The sequence below is a fragment of the Schistocerca gregaria genome, chromosome 1 (assembly GCF_023897955.1).
Source record: "Schistocerca gregaria isolate iqSchGreg1 chromosome 1, iqSchGreg1.2, whole genome shotgun sequence".
Classification (NCBI taxonomy): domain Eukaryota; kingdom Metazoa; phylum Arthropoda; class Insecta; order Orthoptera; family Acrididae; genus Schistocerca; species Schistocerca gregaria.
In genome coordinates, this window is record NC_064920.1 from 174,124,084 (window position 1) to 174,144,582 (window position 20,499).

At 40.9% G+C, this 20,499-nt stretch overlaps 1 protein-coding gene across 1 annotated transcript in view; it reads left to right on the forward strand.

Annotated features, from left to right (window-relative positions):
- LOC126336196 (EGFR adapter protein-like) overlaps window positions 1–20,499 on the forward strand; it is a 1,052,725-nt gene that overhangs the window by 343,387 nt on the left and 688,839 nt on the right. The gene's annotated exons all lie outside the window — the stretch shown is intronic.

Consider the following 20,499-nt stretch of genomic DNA (forward strand, 5'->3'; position numbering starts at 1 on the left):
CTTCGAATGATCATTTTTGTCATATTCCTGAATTTTGACGATTGCGTCTGGGACACTCTGCATAAAGCAGCCTTGCGAGTATTGTAGTTCTTCACTTCCGAAAAGCTTATTAAATAAAGTACGCTCATATGGTTGTATTAAATGTATTCATGAACAGATTAAGGATTTATTGGTTGGTAGTCAGTGTCAAGAAGAAGTTGACTGACAGCAAACGACATGGGAAGAAGCAAACAGAAATACATAGGGAAGAATGACAAAATCTCTAGGAAAGTACAAGAATCGTCGACAGATATAGACGTAACTTCACGTGTGCCCGACGGAAGTGTGTTGGGACTACTACTGTTCATGGAGTATATTAATTATCTGGAGGACACTATTAGACAATATTAATTCTGTGTCGTAGTTCTTCATTGCAGTGAGCAGCTGTTAATATCGCTTCTTTGGCGTTTTCAGTCAGTCCTGAGGCTGTAAATGCACGCAATCCACTCCAGGGGATTCTCTCTATTGGTAATGTGTACTACGTACATTTGCAGTCTCAGAACTGATTTAAAACGCCACAGAAGCTTCATTAATTGCTGTCCACTGTGGAGAACTGCACCATAGGGATGATATTAACTATCGATTTCTGCACGTGATGCTGCTGTCTATAACGAAGTACTATTTGAAGAGAAGCTGCGCAAATGTCCAGTCAGATACTGGTAAGATTTGAAAATGGTGCAAGAATAAGGCAGTACACTTTAAATATTCACAAATGTAAAATTCCGCTGTTCAGTGAGCTCAAAAACTTAGTAATGACGGCAAGATCTATGAGTCACAGTTCCAATCAGTGACCTCATACAAAGGTCTGGATGTAACTTTATGTCAGGATACGAAGGGGAGTAATCGTAAAGGCACAATGCTAAGTAAAAGAAGTAACAGGTTTAGGTATAGTTTAACAGACGGTGTGTGAGCGTGATGCAGTTCTTATATCAGTGTTAAATATGTCCATAAACTGGTCACTTGTTGATCATAAATTTTATACTGACGCTTTTCGGGCGCAGCCCATCGTCAAAACCTTTTCCACACGAAATACAAATCTATAAGCACAAGTTTAACTTACAAAAGTCATTAAGATTAAATAAATTGAATGTATTACAGAAACATTAATGAAACTAATCATAAGAGATGGAAATTCCTTCGCTAAAAGTACGGCTTCATGTGGATACGTCACAACCATCAACGCTTAACTGATGGTGCGTGCAGTTATAAAACCTAGCTACTAAAATATGCCAGTAGGAGACGTGGCTGTATGGGGACCGTTACTACTAAAATTCATGAACAACTTGATAACGAGATAGTAGCGAGAATTGTACAGAAATAGGAACGGAAATCTAACAACGGCTGATTAGCGCATGCAAATAGGGCATTCCTGGCCGAGAGAAGTCTATAGGTTAAGGAAGAAATACCTGAGAACTTATATTTGGAGCTCAGTATTGGGTGCTAGTGAAACGTGTACCGTCGGAAAACCAGAAAAGAAAAGAGTCGAAGCATTTGAAATGTGTTGTTACAGATATATGTAGTAAATCAGGTGGACATAAAAAAATAACGAGGCTTTCGAACATGTGGAAGACACTGACAAGAAGAAGCGACAGGATGATATAATATGAATTAAAACATTGTTTCATATCGTGAATCGTACCCATATCTTCACACGAATATCATGCATTACTGAATTTTTTAAGGAAAAAAGAAAGAATCGTTTAAGTGTAATTACGTTTTTATTAGTGTCATAGAAAATAGATTGGAATCATTAAGTCCCTTTAGTTTGTGGCTATTGAATAGTAGATGTGAAAGGCTACAGCCTTGTCTTACACCCTTCTTAATACCAGCACTTCGTTCTTGGTCGTCCACTCTTATTATTCTCTCTTGGCTGTTGGTTATTGTATATGATCCGTCTCTCCATTGTAGAACACTTTTTCCAGGTCGACAAATCCTATTCACGTGTGCTAATTTTTCTTTAGTCTTGCTTCCATTATTAACCGCAGCGTTAGAATTGCCTCTCTCGTGCCTTTACCTTTCCTAAAGCCAAGCTGATCGCCATCTAGCGCATCCTCAATTTTCTTTTCCATTCTTGTGTATGTTATTCTAGTAAGGAACTTGGATGCATGAGCTGTTAAGCTGATTGTGCGATAATTTTCGCACCTGCCAGGTCTTGCCGTCTTCGGAATTGTGTGGATGATGCTTTTCCGAAAGTCAGATGGTTTGTCGACAGACTCATATATTCGTTACTCGAACTACTGCAATACAGCGAGCGCCAATACTGCCAGCTAAGTAAAATATTCTAACTACTGATAGGCATAGTTACCAAATGAAAGATTTTGATAGAGAACAAACAATGTATTTACCTTAATAATGTTCAAAAGTTATTATATATATCAGTTCATGACGTCCATTCTTACAAATTTCCTTTTCCTGACGGACACAGGTCGAGATCGTTCGCTCATAATAACCTCTCAAAACTCTGGCATCTGTCTCTGCACATGCACCACTGCTGGCGGCTCACCTCCAACTGCCCAGCGCTATGCGGTGTTCACATCCAACTTCCCAACACTAGAATAGCTAATATTCCAACAATGCCAACCAGCCACAGACTGTACACTGCACAGTCAGTGATTTTCATACAGAGCGCTGCGTGGCGTTACCAATATAAAAAACCTAAACATCCTACTTACAGTTCGTCCGTATCCCATCGACCTAGATAAAAAAAGAAAAAAACGTGATTCAACCGAAGAGCCGACACTTTCCATCGATCGACGGCCGCATCAAAATGGTCCAGTGCCCAGTGCAAACGTAATTGACAATGTCGTAGGGTTAACTTGTGAAGACGTGGGTATGGTCCGCTGCAGAGCTCCTTGTCCGATAATCTGCGATGGACTGCAGCAGCACAGCAGCCTTTCGGCAGAGACGCCACATATTGCCATCTATCCTACTTTACAGAGCAGACAAGCCTCTGATCCCATGTTCTGTTAAGAGTCGTAGACGTCCAACCATTTAGCGCTTGGTGGTAGATTCACTGTCCTTCTACCTATTTCCATAGATGATGACGACCGTAGCATCTGAACATTCGACCAGTTTCGCCGTTTTCGCGATGTTCACACGCTCTGCGTAATGATAATCGGCCCTTTGTCAAAGTCGCTTGTCTCAATTCATTTCCCCATATGCAGCCCATACTTTCGCTAGGGTGATCCCACGTCCGTGCTTGCTCCACTGACATTCGCAACGCCACCAGGCAGCATCCAACGTCACTGTGATAGTGGTCATGAGGACACGATTCTTTGACTCATCATTGTCGATAGTATTACTCCTACTTCATTTGTACCACCGCACTGAAATGATATGCATCTGCGTATCCAAAAACGAAATTTGACCTTTGTTCATGCCACACTCATAGTGTTGCATTTTTAATGGCTGGCATTTCAGCTTTCAAAACGGACATTCCGGCTGGGACTTTCGTATGCTTGTTTTTATCTCTCGGAGTGTCTTCGCGCAGCTGATGAGGCCACAGCGTCCCGTCCCTCGAGGGGACTGGCGTGGCGAGAGACAGGCCCAGCTGGCCACTAACCGCACACTGCTGTCAGCCGGCGAAGGTCGCTCCGAGAGAACCAGTTCTGTCCCTCTCCGGCTGTCCCGAACCGAGAAGACGTGTACAGCGCCGAGTCACACTTGACGCCCTAGACGGGGGAATTTACGCTCTTCACACCGACCACTCCAGGCACACATCACTACTGCTTGACTGTTTCAGTTTCGCTATCATATTGGAAAAAAGCTTGGTGTCATGACTTTATATGGTACGGCTTTCTTGCATTTCCCAAGCGATGAAACTTCTCCAATATCCAGACAATAATTTTGATTTCTCTCGCTACGGAATTATCACTGATACAATAGCATGACACTCTGCGAAGCATAAAAATGTAGAAAGGGGACGAGAAATAAATCTCTAAGCTTTATAGTGGTAAATTACTAAAATAAAAATTCTCCACCTGTTTAACCTTTAACGTACCAAGCCTAAGTCGGCAACATTGTTTAACAATAATTTGAAGCCAAAGAACAAAGTGAGTGACCGTTACACAACATTTTCGTGCAAACATCACTCCAGCTTCCAAAGTAACATCGCCTCTTACTAAGTTTTCTCTTCTTCCACAGTATGACCACAGCATTTACGAAATAGCTATGTAATATCAGTATTACCTTATTGTAAAGTTGTTTTTCTAATGCCACTTAACATGAAGATGAGGTTTAACCATCGAAACTTGTCGTTAAGTAAATAAGTAATACAATAGTTGACAGAGTTGGTGACTGGTAGTGGTAACTTAAAAAAAAGAAAACCTTTACGTATTGGAAGGTAGGAGCCGAGGTACTGGTGGAATTAAGGCTGTGAGGACGGGGCGTGAGTCGTGCTTGGGTAGCTTAGTTGGTAGAGCACTTGGCCGCGAAAGGCAAAGGGCCCGAGTTCGAGTCTCGGTCCGGCACACAGTTTTAATCTACCAGAAAGTTCCTTTACATATTGTTCAAGAAGCTGGGCTCTTCTGGGGGTTCCCCATATTCTTTTCTTAATTTCTCAACATATTAGTGTAGAAGATTACTTAGAGTAGATTCTTCGGACGTGTAAAAGTTTATCTGAATTAATCCGGTGGCACAGAGCGTCCACAACAGTGGACAGCTGTTAAAGGCCGCTCCTTTAGCATTTTCAATCAGGCCTGAGGCTGCAAATGTACACAGTTCACTGAAGTGGGAACTCCCTACTGGTAATGTGTCCTGCATGCATTTGCAGCGTGATGACTGATTGAAAACGCCAGAAAATTGACTATTAAAAGTTGTCTACAGCAGTGAAATTCATGCACCACGGGGTTAAATAAATATAGTTGCTGCGTTACTTTATCATAAACCTGATAAACTAAAAATTGTGCGTAGTAAAATTTGGACGATGAATATCTTAATCTTTTTCCGCATTCCAGCGAAGAGCTCCGGCAATCAGTACGACACCAAAAAAGGCTCTCAGTTTGATAGAATCTACATCTGTGGTAATTCTCATTCTGTTCACAGCAGCATTTGCATTGTGATGCCGAACAACATACGACGCTTGACTGGTGAAGATGCTTATAGTATCTATCAAAGAACACGATGAAAACTTAGGATATTGTGGGTGCAAAGTGTCATGCATTCGTTGGCCTGAGAGATCGTTTTACAATTTTATATTGACGACAACGAGTCACGGGGACACTAACCTTTTTTCCATTTTCGTGCTGACTTTGCAATAAACTCATCTCCTTCATCGGAATCCCCATCACAATTTTCGCTGGCAGTGTCGTCCTTCTGCATTCATTTCAAGTCTATCTTTCGAATCTGATGAATCTTGTGGTGCAATAATCTCCCTTATCTTCTCATATTTGCATGTGAGCCATTTTTGAACATTTATGGCGTTCAGATTATGAAAAATAACTGAAAATTAACATTTTATATTACTTACTGTCTGCGAACAATCACTGTGATTGTAAGAACCACCCATCTATCAAGGGGTGGAGGAAGGGGTGCAAAAGCGGTATAGCCCAAGATCCTACAATACCCATGCTTTAGACACCTGGTATTTGATAATAAGGTTACTTACAGATTCGCAACAAACTGTACACTACGAATATGTTAAGACGATGATGTTAGTTGATCTTGATGTAACTCTCTTGGTGCTACTAATTTCCCGGGTTTTCTTAATATTCGTTTGCTGTTCAAATCCCGACTGGTGTGGCAGAAAAAAGTATTCCTTACTGAAAGAGGAGATAAGTCTGTTTATTTTATCTACAAATTTTCGGGCTGCTTCCGCAGTTTGCTGTGCATCGTCAAGTTGAGGCTTTCTACGAAATTTCGTTATCTTACGTCTTCCAATTCTGTAGCACTGTTTGAAGTTATGCAGCCATTCACTGCTTCTTTTGAAATCACTGTGAACTACGTCGTCCGAAATTTCATGTGCATAACTTAGTATGTTACTATCGTGCACATCCTGTAATTTGTATGGAACATCCTTGAAATTAGTAAACAACAATTTTTGTAACAAGTGTGCCGGCCGCGGTGGTCTCGCGGTTCTAGGCGCGCAGTCTGGAACCGTGCGACTGCTACGGTCGCAGGTTCGAATCCTGCCCCGGGCATGGATGTGTGTGATGTCCTTACGTTAGTTAGGTTTAAGTAGTTCTAAGTTCTAGGGGACTAATGACCACAGCAGTTGAGTCCCATAGTGCTCAGAGCCATTTGAACCATTTTGTAACAAGTGCGCCTTTTCCTTCCTTAAATATCTGTAGATTTTACGGTTACACGGTCTTATTCCTGCGGACTTACCCGAAATCTAATCATATTTTTTTTTTTTTTTGCTTTGTTGCAGATGACCTTCCGGTTACATAATTGTGTTTAGTACCCGCTACTTGGACAACGATTGCCCTTTACTACGTTTCAGTGGAAACTGGATTTGTAGCTCCCTGTCCGACAAAGATGATGAACTACGTGTCTCGACAGCTCTTTCTGTATCACTTTCACTTGTTAAGTACGTGTAGTCGTCACTGTTCTCTTCATGTTCACCGTCCGCACAGCCGAGCGTATACGACACCAGACGTTGCACTGACTCATCTTGCAGAAACGCTAGTATTTCATCTGCCACTTCTTTCTCACTCTGTGAAGTTCCTTGGGTTCCTTTATGACGAAATGTTAGCTTCGGTAGCTATCGTGATATAATGCAGTTTGCGATTTGCTTATCATTGCCATTTATCTGCTACACCACTAGCACTGCAGCACTGCTGTGATTTATGTGTCAACTAAGCAGTTCAACTACGATCCGAAGCAGCATGCTGCGGTCACCACTGGATACCTCCAGTCCAATTCCCTGTATCCTTTTTGAGCCATCAGTCGTCTGACTGGTTTGATGTGGAACATCCACTCTTTCGTGTGTCATCTCAGAGTATGAAATGCAAACTGCATCCTGAACTAATTGTTTTCTCCCTAGTTTTTACCTTATACCCTCTACAGCTCCCTCTTGTACCATGGCAGTTATTCTGTGCTGTCTTAACAGATGTCCTGTCATCCTGTCCATTCTTCTCAGTGTTTGGCTTATATTTCTCTCCTAACCTATTCTGCAGAGAACCCCTCATTCCTTACCTTATCAGTTCACTCATTTGTCAACATTCTTCCTCAACACCACATATCAAATTTTTCAATTCTGTTCTTCTCCGGTTTACCCATATTTCATATTTCACTGCCATTCAATGATGTGCTCCAAACGTACATTCTCAGTAATTTCTTCCACAAATTTTAGTCTATATTTGACAACAGTAGACTCTTCTTGGCCAGGAATGTCCTTCTTGCCAGCGCTAGTCTGCTTTAGATGTTCACCTCGCTCCGGCCGTCATGGTCTATTTTGCTGCCTAAGTGGCAGAATTATTAACTTCGTCTACTTCTTTATCACCATTCCTGATTTTAAATTTCTGGCAATTCTCATTTCTGCTACTTGTTATTATTTTCGCCTTTGTTCTGTTTACTCTCAGTCCATATCCTGTACTCATTAAACAGTTCATTCCATTCAGTAGATCCAGTAATTCTTCTTCACTTTCACTGTGGATAGGAATGTCTTCAGCGAATACTATCATTGATAACCTTTCACCTTGAATTTTAATTCCAATCTTGAATCTTTCTTTTATTTCCGTGATTGCTTCTTCGTCATAGGGACTGAACAACTCTTGTATTACACATATTTTATCAGAGCACTATATTCATGGACTTATAGACTTATTGTTCCCTTTGGGTTCGTATATACAGGGTACAAATTTTGCGTTGATAAACGAGAATAACTCGAAAAATAAACTTCACCCAAAAAAAATGTGTAGAATCCAAAATTGATTATTTTCGACGGAGACATTTGCTAGTGCTAAAATTAGCCCGCCACCCCAGCCCCCTGGGGGTGGAGCGGGAGGTAGCTTTAAAATTTCAAATAGGAACCCCCATTTTTATTGCAGAACCAGATCCTATATAAAAAACTACGTACATTTTGTCTTAAACATTTGTTTTGATTATTGATAGTTGGCGCTGTAATTGAAGAAAATCCATGTTCTCATTTTTGCGTGGAAAATGGTTAAGGATAAATAATAAATACTTATTTACTTCGTAAATTTTGATTCGCTAAAGCTGAAACTCTCCTCTCTCTCCATAGGTTAGGGTTTGAGAAAGAGGAATTCCAGTTTTACAAATGGTGACCCAATATAAATTTCTTCCGCAGATTTGCATAAGTTTTGTCTATTTCGTTGTCATGAGGCCACAAAACATCTACTTATCAAACAAATCATCTGACTAGCTAACCACCTAACCAAACATCCTAATTACTAACGAGGGAACTAATTAACTCACAGAGTAAACAAAGTAAAATACTATTTGAGGAAAAGGTTAACCCACTCGCTAGCTAAAGATGAACATATTCCCCTATAAGATTTTCTTGAATAGAACGCCAACTACAAAGAATCAAAACAAATGTTTATAACAAAATGTGCGTAGTTTTTTCATGTAGACTCTGATTCTGCAATAAAAAATGGGGGTTCCCATTTGAAATTTGAAAGTTGCCTCCTGCTCCACCCCAAGGGGCTGGGATGGCGAGCTAATCTTAGCACCAGCAGATGCCCCCCTAGAAAATAATCAACTTTGGATTCTACACATTTTATCGTGTGAAGCTTATTTTCCGAGTTATTCTGGTTCGTCAACTTAAATTTTACACCGTGTGTATTACATATTATTCGTCTTTCCCTATAGCCTATACCTATAATTCCCAGAAGTTTGAACATCTTCCATAATTTTATATTGTTGAACACTTTTTCCCCTAGGTCAACAGATCCAGTGAATGCGTTTTGAATTTTGTCCTGTCTTGCTTTCACTATCAACCGTAACGTCAGAATTGCCTCTCTGGTCTATTTGCCTTTCCGAAAGCCAAACTGATCGTCGTCTAACAGATCCTCAATTTTTTTCCATATTCTGTATACTGTACTTTTCAGTAACTTGGATGCATGAACTGTTAAGGTAATTGTGCGACAGTTCTCGCACTTGTCGGCTCTTGTAATCTACAGAACTGCGTGAATTATGTTTTTCCGGAAGTCTGATGATACGCTGCCAGTCTCATACATTCTACACACCAATGTGAATAGTCGTTTTGTTGCCACTTCAACCAGTGATTTTAGAAATGTTGATGGAATGTTATGTGTCCCTTCCGCCTCATTTGATTTTAATCTCCCAAAGCTCTTGCCATTAGCAGTCAATATTGTAGTTGCATGGTAGACAGTAAATGGGACGCCGTGTGCTGTAAACATCATTGGCCTTTGCGATCTCGCAAAGGCGTTCCTCTTTCGCAGCGCGGTTCCGGTCTGTCGGAAGAGCGACGGGGGCGCTGCGGTGTACGTCCCCTGCACCTCGGTGGCGAGCAGGGTGTCGGAGGACTCAGGCAGTTTGGTTCCGGTGGAGTGAGTATCGGTGCTCGGGACTGGCGTGCTCTGGTGTTGGTGACAGCTGAGTCTGAATCGTTGGGGAAATAAACTGTACGAACCTTGTGGCCCGTTCTGTCTCTAGAGCAATTCGGCGATTTAGCATTGGTCGCTAGTATTACTAACCTTAGCTTTGACTGGGAAAGCAAGTGAAGCTGCGGAGTATGCATCCAGCCTATGCTCAAATGGTGGTCTCATGTGAGCGGTCCGGTGATAACCTTCACGTATTTGTCTGATTGTTTGTTATAGCTAGGTTTTGTTAATCTGGCTTGAGCCGTCTTTGTGCTGTCGACAACTACTCGTAGCTCTAACCAATCATTGCCGTGCGTTGCATTGAATCTTGTTTCTTGATTGCTCTGAACTTAGTTCTGTTGGTGCGACTGTTTGATTTTGAAGGGTCATTTCTGTTGCCTGATAAAGACGTGGTAAATACCTGAGTTGGTTGGGGCCGAGTAGCACCTGTCGATTGATGTACTGATTGTGTATGGAGGACTGGCCGATTTGTTCAGATGGCTCTGAGCACTATGAGACTTAAATTCTGAGGTAATCAGTCCCCTAGAACTTAGAACTACTTAAGCCTAACAAACCTAAGGATCAGCACAAACATCCATGCCTGAGGCAGAAATCGAGCCCGCGACCGTAGCTGATCTGTGGCAGTATTGTAATCAGACGACGAACTTACATTGCAGTTTCTTCGGGATAAATTTCAGTCATCAGTTGTAGACAAAGTTTATTGTCTTTGTCGGTTACGGCAAATTAATCTGTGGTCTTCAGAAGGCTACGAAATTTGGGATATTATAAATCTTTAGATCTTGTCTACACATTCCCGTGAAGTATAAAAAATACAGTACAGAAACTTACTCAGTTTTGCAGACAGTTGATATCTTCTTCATAAAATTATAGTGGCATGAAGTGTTCAGAAATTTGCATGTTGTATGTGATTATTTTAAATGCTGTTTGACAATTTACAATGAGTGAATCAGATCTATGTATCTGTTGTGCTAGTATCAAGCAACATACATAAAGGTTCTGCAATATACTTTTTATACATCACGTAAGTGTATAGCCGAGGTCTAAATATTTATAATATCGCTAACTTTGTAGGCTTCTGAAGATGACAAATTAATTTGTCGAAACCGGTAAAGATTAGAAAATTTATATGCAACTGGTGACGGAGTTTCTGCTGAAAAAATAATACTTCAGTTTCTGACACAGCCATGAAAAAATAATTATCTAGCAGTCTTGAAGTTAGACGTAGGCAAGCGTAATCGCCTGTTGCGAAGGATTTGTTGCAGTTATTCAATGGACTCATTTATTATGAACCTTCAAAAACCTGGAAGTGTCATTTCTCACACGTTACCTTCCATTCAGAAAGCTGTTGCAGTCAGCGACTGTAATATTGACTTGTAAATTATAGACTGCAGCGATCAGTCGCCCTTTTTAAGATTTTATTGTGCAGATATAGATTTCGGCTAGAAGCTAACAAATCTCAATGCACTATTATTTTCGCTCAATGCATGTAATGCCTGTTGGTCGGGCTTTATCCACAGTTCATTGAGCAAAAATAATAGTGCATTGAGAGTGGCTGGCTTGTAGCCGAAATCTAGATCTGCAAAATGGTTCAAATGGCTTTGAGCACTATGGGACTTAACATCTATGGTCATCAGTCCCATAGAACATAGAACTACTTAAACCTAACTAACCTAAGGACATCACACAACACCCAGTCATCACGAGGCAGAGAAAATCCCTGACCCCGCCGGGAATCGAACCCGGGACTCGGTCGCGGGAAGCGAGAACGCTACCGCACGACCACGAGCTGCGGACTCCAGATCTGAGCAATAAAATTTTAAAAAGGATGACTGTTCTCTTTAATCTATAATTTACTAGAGTCATTTCTATTATGCGATAAATGTTAAGTAAACACTTGAGTCCCTATTTGGCAGTTTAACCCCTTTTGATTGATTTCTTGATTGCATATGATCTTGTCACTCTGTGGCTGTATTGAACCAGGAAACGATATTATATTCCAATAATGGCGTGGAATATACTCAGGGAGAATACCCTGTGGAGAAGAAATCATTATAGACATTTAATTAACCAGTTTATTATGTATTTGGCAACTTTCCGTTCCGTCGGAACGATGTTGATTTCCAGTAAAATAATAAATATTTTTTGTAAACCTGTGTATTCCCCTTTCAACCCAGCACGACCTAAACCCACTGGCTTGGATACATTGCGCAACAGTGGACAAAGAAAAGGAAATCGGTGAACAGAGAGAACGGGAACGTGTTGGAGAGAGGTAGAAGGATGAGTGGACTGAGAGAAGGAGAGAGAAGTGTGCAACACGTATGTCGAAAGTGCACTCATGGGACATGGGAAAAAGGCTAGTAAGAACGAATATACATAATTATGAAATACAACTGACCACGTACGACGCGGTGAACGCCAGGAAACAAAGAGGGCAGTAATGGATTAGGATGCATACATTGTGTCCATTGGATCCACAAAAGGTCCGCATTCTTCCCAGTGCATCCACACGTAGCCAAAAATTCCACCTGTGAATCAGAATAGTTAGACAGAAACTTGAATTCTTCTCCTTTTATACAGCTATTACTTTGTTTCATTTTCCAAAGAGCGGGTACAGCGAACGTATCCCCTAGGGCTTTATTCCCCTTACCTGTTTGTATTCCTAGACGCTAAAGAACAATGAACACATTTCGATTCGGCAGGGGGACGTGGTACGGCGTTCGCGCTGTAAGGCGTTTAAATGTCGCCCAGGCTGCTCAGATTCTATCGTTCATTTATACAGCTACTTACATGCGAGCTGTGTTCCCATGAAATATACTGCCTAACAGATGCGATCCGTGATAAACATTTCAGATACAAGAGAGAGGAGACGTAAAACCAGATCTTTATCGGATACATCTATGCAGAACTCCAGACAATGAGGGACTCTCCGCTAAAATGTCGACCTCCCTGTAACGGGTTCTGCCAGTAAAAAGTGGGAGGTCCCAAGAGGTCGGATGAAGAGAAACTCGTTTAACTGTCATCCTAGACAGACACACATGTAGGAATTTAAATAATTTATCTTCTTGGGGTTGTAATTTTTGAAAGCAAATAAGAAACAAACGTCTACGGGTTGTAAATATTTTAATTCGCCTTTGCGGGACTTGTATAACTGGAGTGTAAGTGTGTGTGTGAGTCCGTTGCCTGCAACGTCACAACCTAACAGCCTTGGCTCCTGGTGCAGGTCCGACCGCCGAGACAGGAGGCTAATAACATGCCAGGCAGTTGTCCAACTCTGGTTAACGACGAGTAGGCGAAAAAATTCGCAACAGTACACCAGCAAGTGAGAGCTAGAAAAGTTGTATTCTAATGTCTTAGTTTATCAACAGATTAGTGCTGTATGAGGTGGAGCAGAAAGACCTACAGTTTTTTTAAAATAATTACACAACATCCTTTTTGCGAGAACATCTTGAGGAATACGCGCCAACTCCGAACTCCACCGACAGATTTTTAGAGATTTTACAGAGTTGTTTCTTAGAATTCTTGTTCATCCTCTTCACTCCTGAGACAAAAAAGTCGCAGAACATTTTTCTTTCATATTTTCCAGCAAACTAGTGAACAAGCTTGATACATATGCAGATGAACCATTGTTTTGATCACACTTCAAGTCTCACTTACCGTGGTAACGTACCAGTCTTTCCTTTGTATTTCCCTTCCCCTTTCCTCAATAAAAACTTTTTATTCCGTAATACATTTCATTTGAAACAGTAAGCTATATATGCTTAAGTACACATAAAATATGATTCTTTTAATGTGTTTGATATGTATGAATCCCAAGAAAGGTCTTTGTTAATGCTCTAAAACAACTACATAAATGTAAGAAAATAATAATTAAATAATAATTTCCGCCAAGTAATAATAACCTGACACTAAATAAATCCTTAAGGACGGCCGCTGTAGGTGAGCGGTTCTAGGCGCTTTAGTCCGGAACCGCGCAGGCGCTTTAGTCCGGAACCGCGCTGCTGCTACGGTCGCAGTTTCGAATCCTGCCTCGGGCATGGATGTGTGTGATATTCTTAGGTTAGTTAGGTTTAAGTAGTTCTATGTCTAGGGGACTGATGACCTCAGATGTTAAGTCCCATAGTGCTCAGAGCCATTTGAACCATTTGAACATTAACCGTCGAGGACAAGATACCCGGTTCTGCTGCTTAAGAAATCTTCGAACCACTCACATATCTGTGAATTTATTCCATTAGCTCGTACCTTGGTTAACAGCCTACAAATGCTTTCCGGAAATCTAGGAATATCTGTTGTCGCATGGGCGGTAATTCCCTAGCCTGGCTGCTGCTAGCCTCTGCAGGATAAGACAGAGTGTTCCAGGAATTCCATTACTCTTTCTCAGATGGCAGCGCAGATGTGAAGGGCTTGCGACGTGCTTGGTGCTTGGTGCACAAGACCGCTATCTTCCAGTGTGGCGGTCGGGTTGTGGGTGATCTGAACCTGATTATACATGGCCTCATGTTCGTGTGCAGTCCAACATTGGGCCACTTTCACACTCGAATGCTCCACAGATCTGGATAATGCACGATTCAACCTGTCGGCCTAATAGATATCCACAATGAGGCCCCTCGTCATATGCGTGTAATTCATAGTGGTCATTCGACATCTGACACTTGACTCGGACCCAGTATATCCTCCCAAGCCCGGCACCAATATAAACACGGACAACACTAATGCACTCTGCTGGTTGTCACAGGGAATCTCAACTCATGAAATTACATTGACATCTCGTTTGCTTCGCCTGTTTCTTGTTAGGAAGTGTATTTGTACTGCACTCAAAATAACTGCACAATATTGCAAATATTAACGGTATGCGCTGGTGTCTGGCCTGGAAACCAACTTGCTCCATTTAATCACGGTTCTTGCTGTTGACGACAGCAAAGCTTACTTTTGACTCTGAATCTTCTCGTTTGTCGGTACTGGTTGTAAGTTAACAGTGATACACGTCAGTATGGATAAGTTTACTGGCGAATCATTGTATACTTTCTTTCCGCAGTGGCGGCAATCGCCCATATGAAGGTTGTTGCATTGTAATTTGTTTTGCGTCTTCCTTTTTGATGACTGCATATAACAGGCTTTCTCATTATTATGAAGGAAGGTCTTTCCACAAGACCAAATGTAACACGAGTATCAATCTGAATATATCATAAGGTCATCGCACAAAAAATTAGTCACTCTTAAAGAAATCATTACAAACATCAATTAATACCGTGCAATACTGCCCCTGCATTTGGTAATTGACCTGTCTCGGTTAGGAAGGGAGTTAATGTGGTTGCGCACGTACGTCGTATCAGGTTAAGCCAGTCGCTAAGGATTTCATCGCGTAATTCCACCGAACTGAAAACTTTGTGATGCTGGCGTTTCAAGCGCTGTTCCAACACATTGCACATATTTTCTGTGGGGTTGAAGCCGGGTGATTCTGCATGCCAATCAAGCTGCGGTCAGAAAACCAGTCACACATTCTCCCAACACGACGAACTTTTGCGGTTATCATGTTTCTTCTCAATGTGAGCAGTGACTCCTTGTGAGGTGACCAACTCCAAATATTCATTGCATGCAGTTCCAGCCGCAACGATATCTTGTTATCTTGCTAACGAACTCTCATTCACTGCCTGTAGCATTTCCTGTCGGGGTTGCAAGCGATTTTGATTCACAAGCGGTGATACGATCCCTTTCAGTCAGGTCCTTTTTCCGACCACAATTGTTCTGGCACTTTTCGTGGCCACGTATCTTACGCCATTGCTTGTAAACACGCTGAACATTTCGCGCGCGAAACACCAACAAACCCAGAAACTTCACACTTCACACAGCCAAACTTGATTTCCCCATTTTGCCATCTATCATGTCCTGAAATTTACTTATGTTTGCATAAAATGTCCCCTTAAGACATGAATGCCTCACTGACGATTACTTCCTTCACGTACAGGCAGAGCGCGCGCCGCCAGACAATTGACTCGCTCACTGCGCCATCTGTAAAGTTTGAAACGTCCCCTCAGAAAAACTTATACAATACTGTGCTTAAACTGACACACAATATTTTTAGCGCAACGCAATCTGACTTCCAAAAATCCCTACGAAAGAATGGCCCTGACTAACATTAACCTATATGTTTCACAAATCACTTACCTCACCAAAAACCTTCGTTACTCGAACTACTGCAATACAGCGAGCACCACTACTGCCAGCTAAATAAAAGATTCAAACAAGGGAAGGCACTAACTACTGATAGGCACAGTTAGCAAATGAAAGATTTTAATAGAGAACAAACAATGTATTTACCTTAATAGTCCACCACTGTTGGCGGCTCACCTCCAACTGCGCAACGCTACGCGCTGTTCACATCCAGCTGCCGCTGCCCAACACTACAATGGCAGACAACAATGAAAACCAGCCACAGACTGCACGCAGCACAGCCAGTAATTTTCCTACAGAGCGCTACGTGGCGTTACCAATTAAAAAACCCGAAACAGCCTACTTACAAGTTTTAACGATTCACCTGTGTGTGCACAGCGGAGTGTCTAACTTTTTTGTCTGGTGAGCTTAATTATATTACTCTGTAACGAACTACTATAGTCTACTGGTCTCCTATACGAAAATACTCAGGAAACATCCCTTAAAAATCCCCAAAATTATGCCAGTGAAGGTCGGCATAACAAGAAAGAAACCTGAGACGAAGTCGTCTTCGTGGTGTCCATTTCTCGCATTGGATGCTACAACTTTACAGCTGAAGTCCGCAGCCAGTGTTCTAGTGGCTAGCGCTGCTGCCTCAGGCGCACGGGGTCCAGGCTTCGATTCCCCGCCGGGTTGGGGATTTTCTCTGCCCGGGGACTTGCTGTTTGTGTGGTCATCATCATCATCATCATCATTGGTGACTAGATTGGATTGAGCAAAAATTGGACTGTGAAAAAAATTGGGACCTTGTACGGATGCTGCTGACCGCGCAGTTGAGGGCCTTCAAACCAATCATCATCGTCATCATCATTTGCTGTATAAGCTGTACATAACACACCTCAGCACTTGGTTTGATATGTCAGAGATTTCCTGGTAAATGACTCTATTGATATCGTCTAGTGCACGGGTTTTTCGGTGTTTATGTGCTTTATTTAAAGTATTGCTGCAGAAAGATCACAGTTACCGAGGTCTAGGGATTGGCACCATTACGAAAAGTTAGCAATAACAGAATTCAGCCGTCAAAGAATTCATCTCAGCAGTTACCTTACCTTGCAGCAATCACAGAATATTGGAAAAGGGGTCACTTTACCTAGGTTCTAAAAAGGAAGGAAGTAAAATAAGAAAAAAAAGGAGTATTCAAAACTAGCATTGAGATTGCTAGTTTCAATCGAAAATGAGCCTTTTTTTTCTTACAACAAGAAAGTCGTTTAGTCTGTTCGAAGATTATATTGATTGGCGACTCCATGGAGTGTTCTGTGCATCACGACCAGATAATGGATATAATTGGAAGGAGAATCAGCATTGGTCGTATTATTGTTTTTTATATATTTGACTCCTTAGTCTTAACGTAACATTTTACGTAAATCACGAACGTTGTAGTTCTAACTTCCCACGTCAGATGCTGGGTATTATGTTTTTTTTTAAAAAACCTGTGTTATACCTCTTTTCATGTTATTCATATATTACTCTTTTTCATTGTCTGTTTCTCTTTTACCTGCCCTGTACTCTGACAACATAGTATCGTTCTGTTTTATGTTTTGTAAGTTTTTTTTTAACAATACGCCAATATATTTTAGATGTTGCTTTCCCCCTTCGTCTGCTATGTGTTTTACGTACATTTTAAGTTGGAATTACTTCATGATTCACAAATACACAAGAGTTACTTTGTGTTAATATCTTGCAAAACTAGTAATATTAAGTCTTCACGTGACACATGTCACATAGAGGGCGCTCCAAGCCCTGTCACACCGAGGTCTGTTGAACAGGTGCATGTAAACAGCGGCCTCAGTTTATGTGATCGCTTGTGAAGCTTGTTGATACCAGTACCTACCAATTTTAATAGTATATTACAGGTATGTTCCTACCAACTGTTATCTTCATACGCAGGTGTAGTTGTGATTCTCTGTTTTATTCTTTCTGATCGTTATGTGAAATTTTTAACTTCTAGCACTGAGGATGGTCACTAAGCGACCGAAAATCGATTTTGCGGATAATAACACAAAAAAATACGACCAATGCTGATTCTCCTTCCAACTCTTCGAAGATATTAAACATGGGTATATTAGCTCATAAATAAACCTTATAGAAATGTATTTCTTTAAGAGTTCGTAAAATACCTTCAGTTAACGATTGCAGCTAATGACACCATTTAAATAACATTCGTGTCAGTATGGCTTTCCTCGTTTCTCCTCCAATTAAATTACGATGGGCATGCCTGTTCATCTTTAAAATCTTGGAAATTCTGTCATATTCAGCTCTCCTATAATTTTTCAAGAAACGTAAGCTATATGTCCTTTAATTTTTAAATGTTTAATAATTATACTTTTCTTTTCCAGGTAAGATCCGGAATCAAACATTGTGTACTCAAGTCTGGACAGAAAAGATGGCGGAGACCTGGTACAACGCATTCGCTAAAGTAAGTGTCCATCGTCTCCTAACACAAACAACGAGAAACAATTTCTTATGGAATGAGACGGAGATGATTTTAACTCTTCCAGAAATGTGCACTTCTCAACTCTCCGATTTTTATTTTTTTGAAACAGAACTGTGGACGTGTGATGCTATTTCCAGTCACGCATGCTATTTTTCTGTCTCTGAAAGACAACGTAACGTCCACCGAAGCAAAGTTGACTGACTTACACTGCAAATCTACGGAATTTTGTCGGAATAACATGTTTATCAGTATCGACGAAGAATTATTAAGTATACGTATAGACGATGACCTGTGGGAAATGTCGAGAAAATTTCAATACACAGGGCCGATAGTCTTTAATGAGCACTATCACATGCATGACACCTTCAGTGCTTGTGTTCAACACAACACTTTCAAATTGTTACGCATCTGTGGTTGATTGCCTAATTACCTACACTAGGTTACGCAAAATATAAAACTAAACCATTCAGATGATTTCGTCTCCTACGTATACAAGAAATGCAATAAACCTATACTTCACAAACTTTTATCAGTCATTTTTATCAAAGAGGTATACTTCAAGCACAAAATGCACACGTTGCACAGAGGAAGCTTTAAATGTGCGCTAAGCAAGAGCACCTTTTGAGTCAGTCGACTGCACTGTTGATTGGGGTCTTCTCAGATATCAGTAATATACGATTCCACTTTTATACTCGGGGTACAGATGAGATACATAAAAATGATTTTGACTAAAATTGGAGGTGGCAAAGAGAGTGAGGCACTGCTTCGAATGGTCGTGAACTCGAACGTGATTCTCAAGGTGATCTGGAAGTTAATGATCTTTTTAAACGGGAATCCAGATATTCCATTCAAAATTCTAAAAGAGCAACATATTTCGCGTATTTGTATATCAGAGACCTAAGTTTTATTCATGTGCAAATGCCACAATTACGTTTATACGCTGTGTATTTATTTTTGCGAATAAACACGTCAATTAAAACATAAAGGTCAAACGGCTGTTTGGTCTTTCCAAATCTGACGTCGCAAACAGGGAGTTCCACGAAAAAAAAAATTAACCTTCGCATGACTTACGATAATTACCTTTAAAATCATGGTTATTGGTAACGTTACGTGACATCTTATACTTCTTCCAGTCTGCATCTAACAATATATTTAATTGTACCCCTCTACTACTCCGAGTTAATCCTACGAGAACGAAATACACGCTTGCTTATTTGACCTTGAATAATGTATCATTTCATACGTAAAATTTTCCGTTCTTTACAAGTCTTGAATCAAATATGGGAGCTCCTACTTTCACTTAAACCTCCAAATCACCTAGAAAAATGTGTTCAACGTCACGGCCATTAGTAGCAATGCGTGGCACAATTTGCACCTACAACATTTATCCAAAACATTTTGCTGAATCTCATCTCAGTCCCGAATTAATTACCCATTAAGGATTAAAATGATCACACACTCTATAGAGTTCCTTCCCACTAGCCCCGAAGGTCGGTCACTAAATAGATTTATCTAAATATGTAGTAGTAAAAAATGGTTCAAATGGCTCTGAGCACTATGGGACTCAACTGCTGTGGTCATCAGTCCCCTAGAACTTAGAACTACTTAAACCTAAGTAACCTAAGAACATCACATACATCCATGCCCGAGGCAGGATTCGAACCTCCGACCGTAGCAGTTGCTCGGTTCCGGACTGCGCGCCTAGAACCGCGAGACCACCGCGGCCGGCATGTAGTAGTAGTAGCAGTAGTAGTGGAAGGATATAAGTAAACTTAATGCCTTTAAAATTTCTTATCTGTAGCGTTTAAAAAACTAAAGGTAATGCCTTTGAAATAGCTCATTTTTAAAGCTACAAAGATTCAAATCTCGGTTGAAATGTTCAGCGTGAGCGTCTCGCTCATCGTTTTTCCATGGGTCATGCAAAAGCCACAAAATGTCCATCGTTTAGAGTTGTGCGCCACGCGATAGAATTTTTAACCTCTGATTTTCAATTGTTTAGAAGCTCCTACATATGTCGGAGGTTTAAAAACGCGGAATCCATTTCGGACCACTTTGTTTTCGCGCGAAATTACATTTTTATTAGATCGATACTCGTAGTAGCACATCTGCTCTGCAAGAGATATAAAGAATAATGCACTATGCGGCATCGGTTTAATTTAATGGAACAGAAAATACTTGATTAATCCGTCTTGATACGAAATCTGGGCAGCTGAATCCCGAGAAAATTATGGTGTTTTTTAGATAATTTCGCTAAAGCCTGAAATGCGCGTACACGGTTAGTACGGCTGGAAA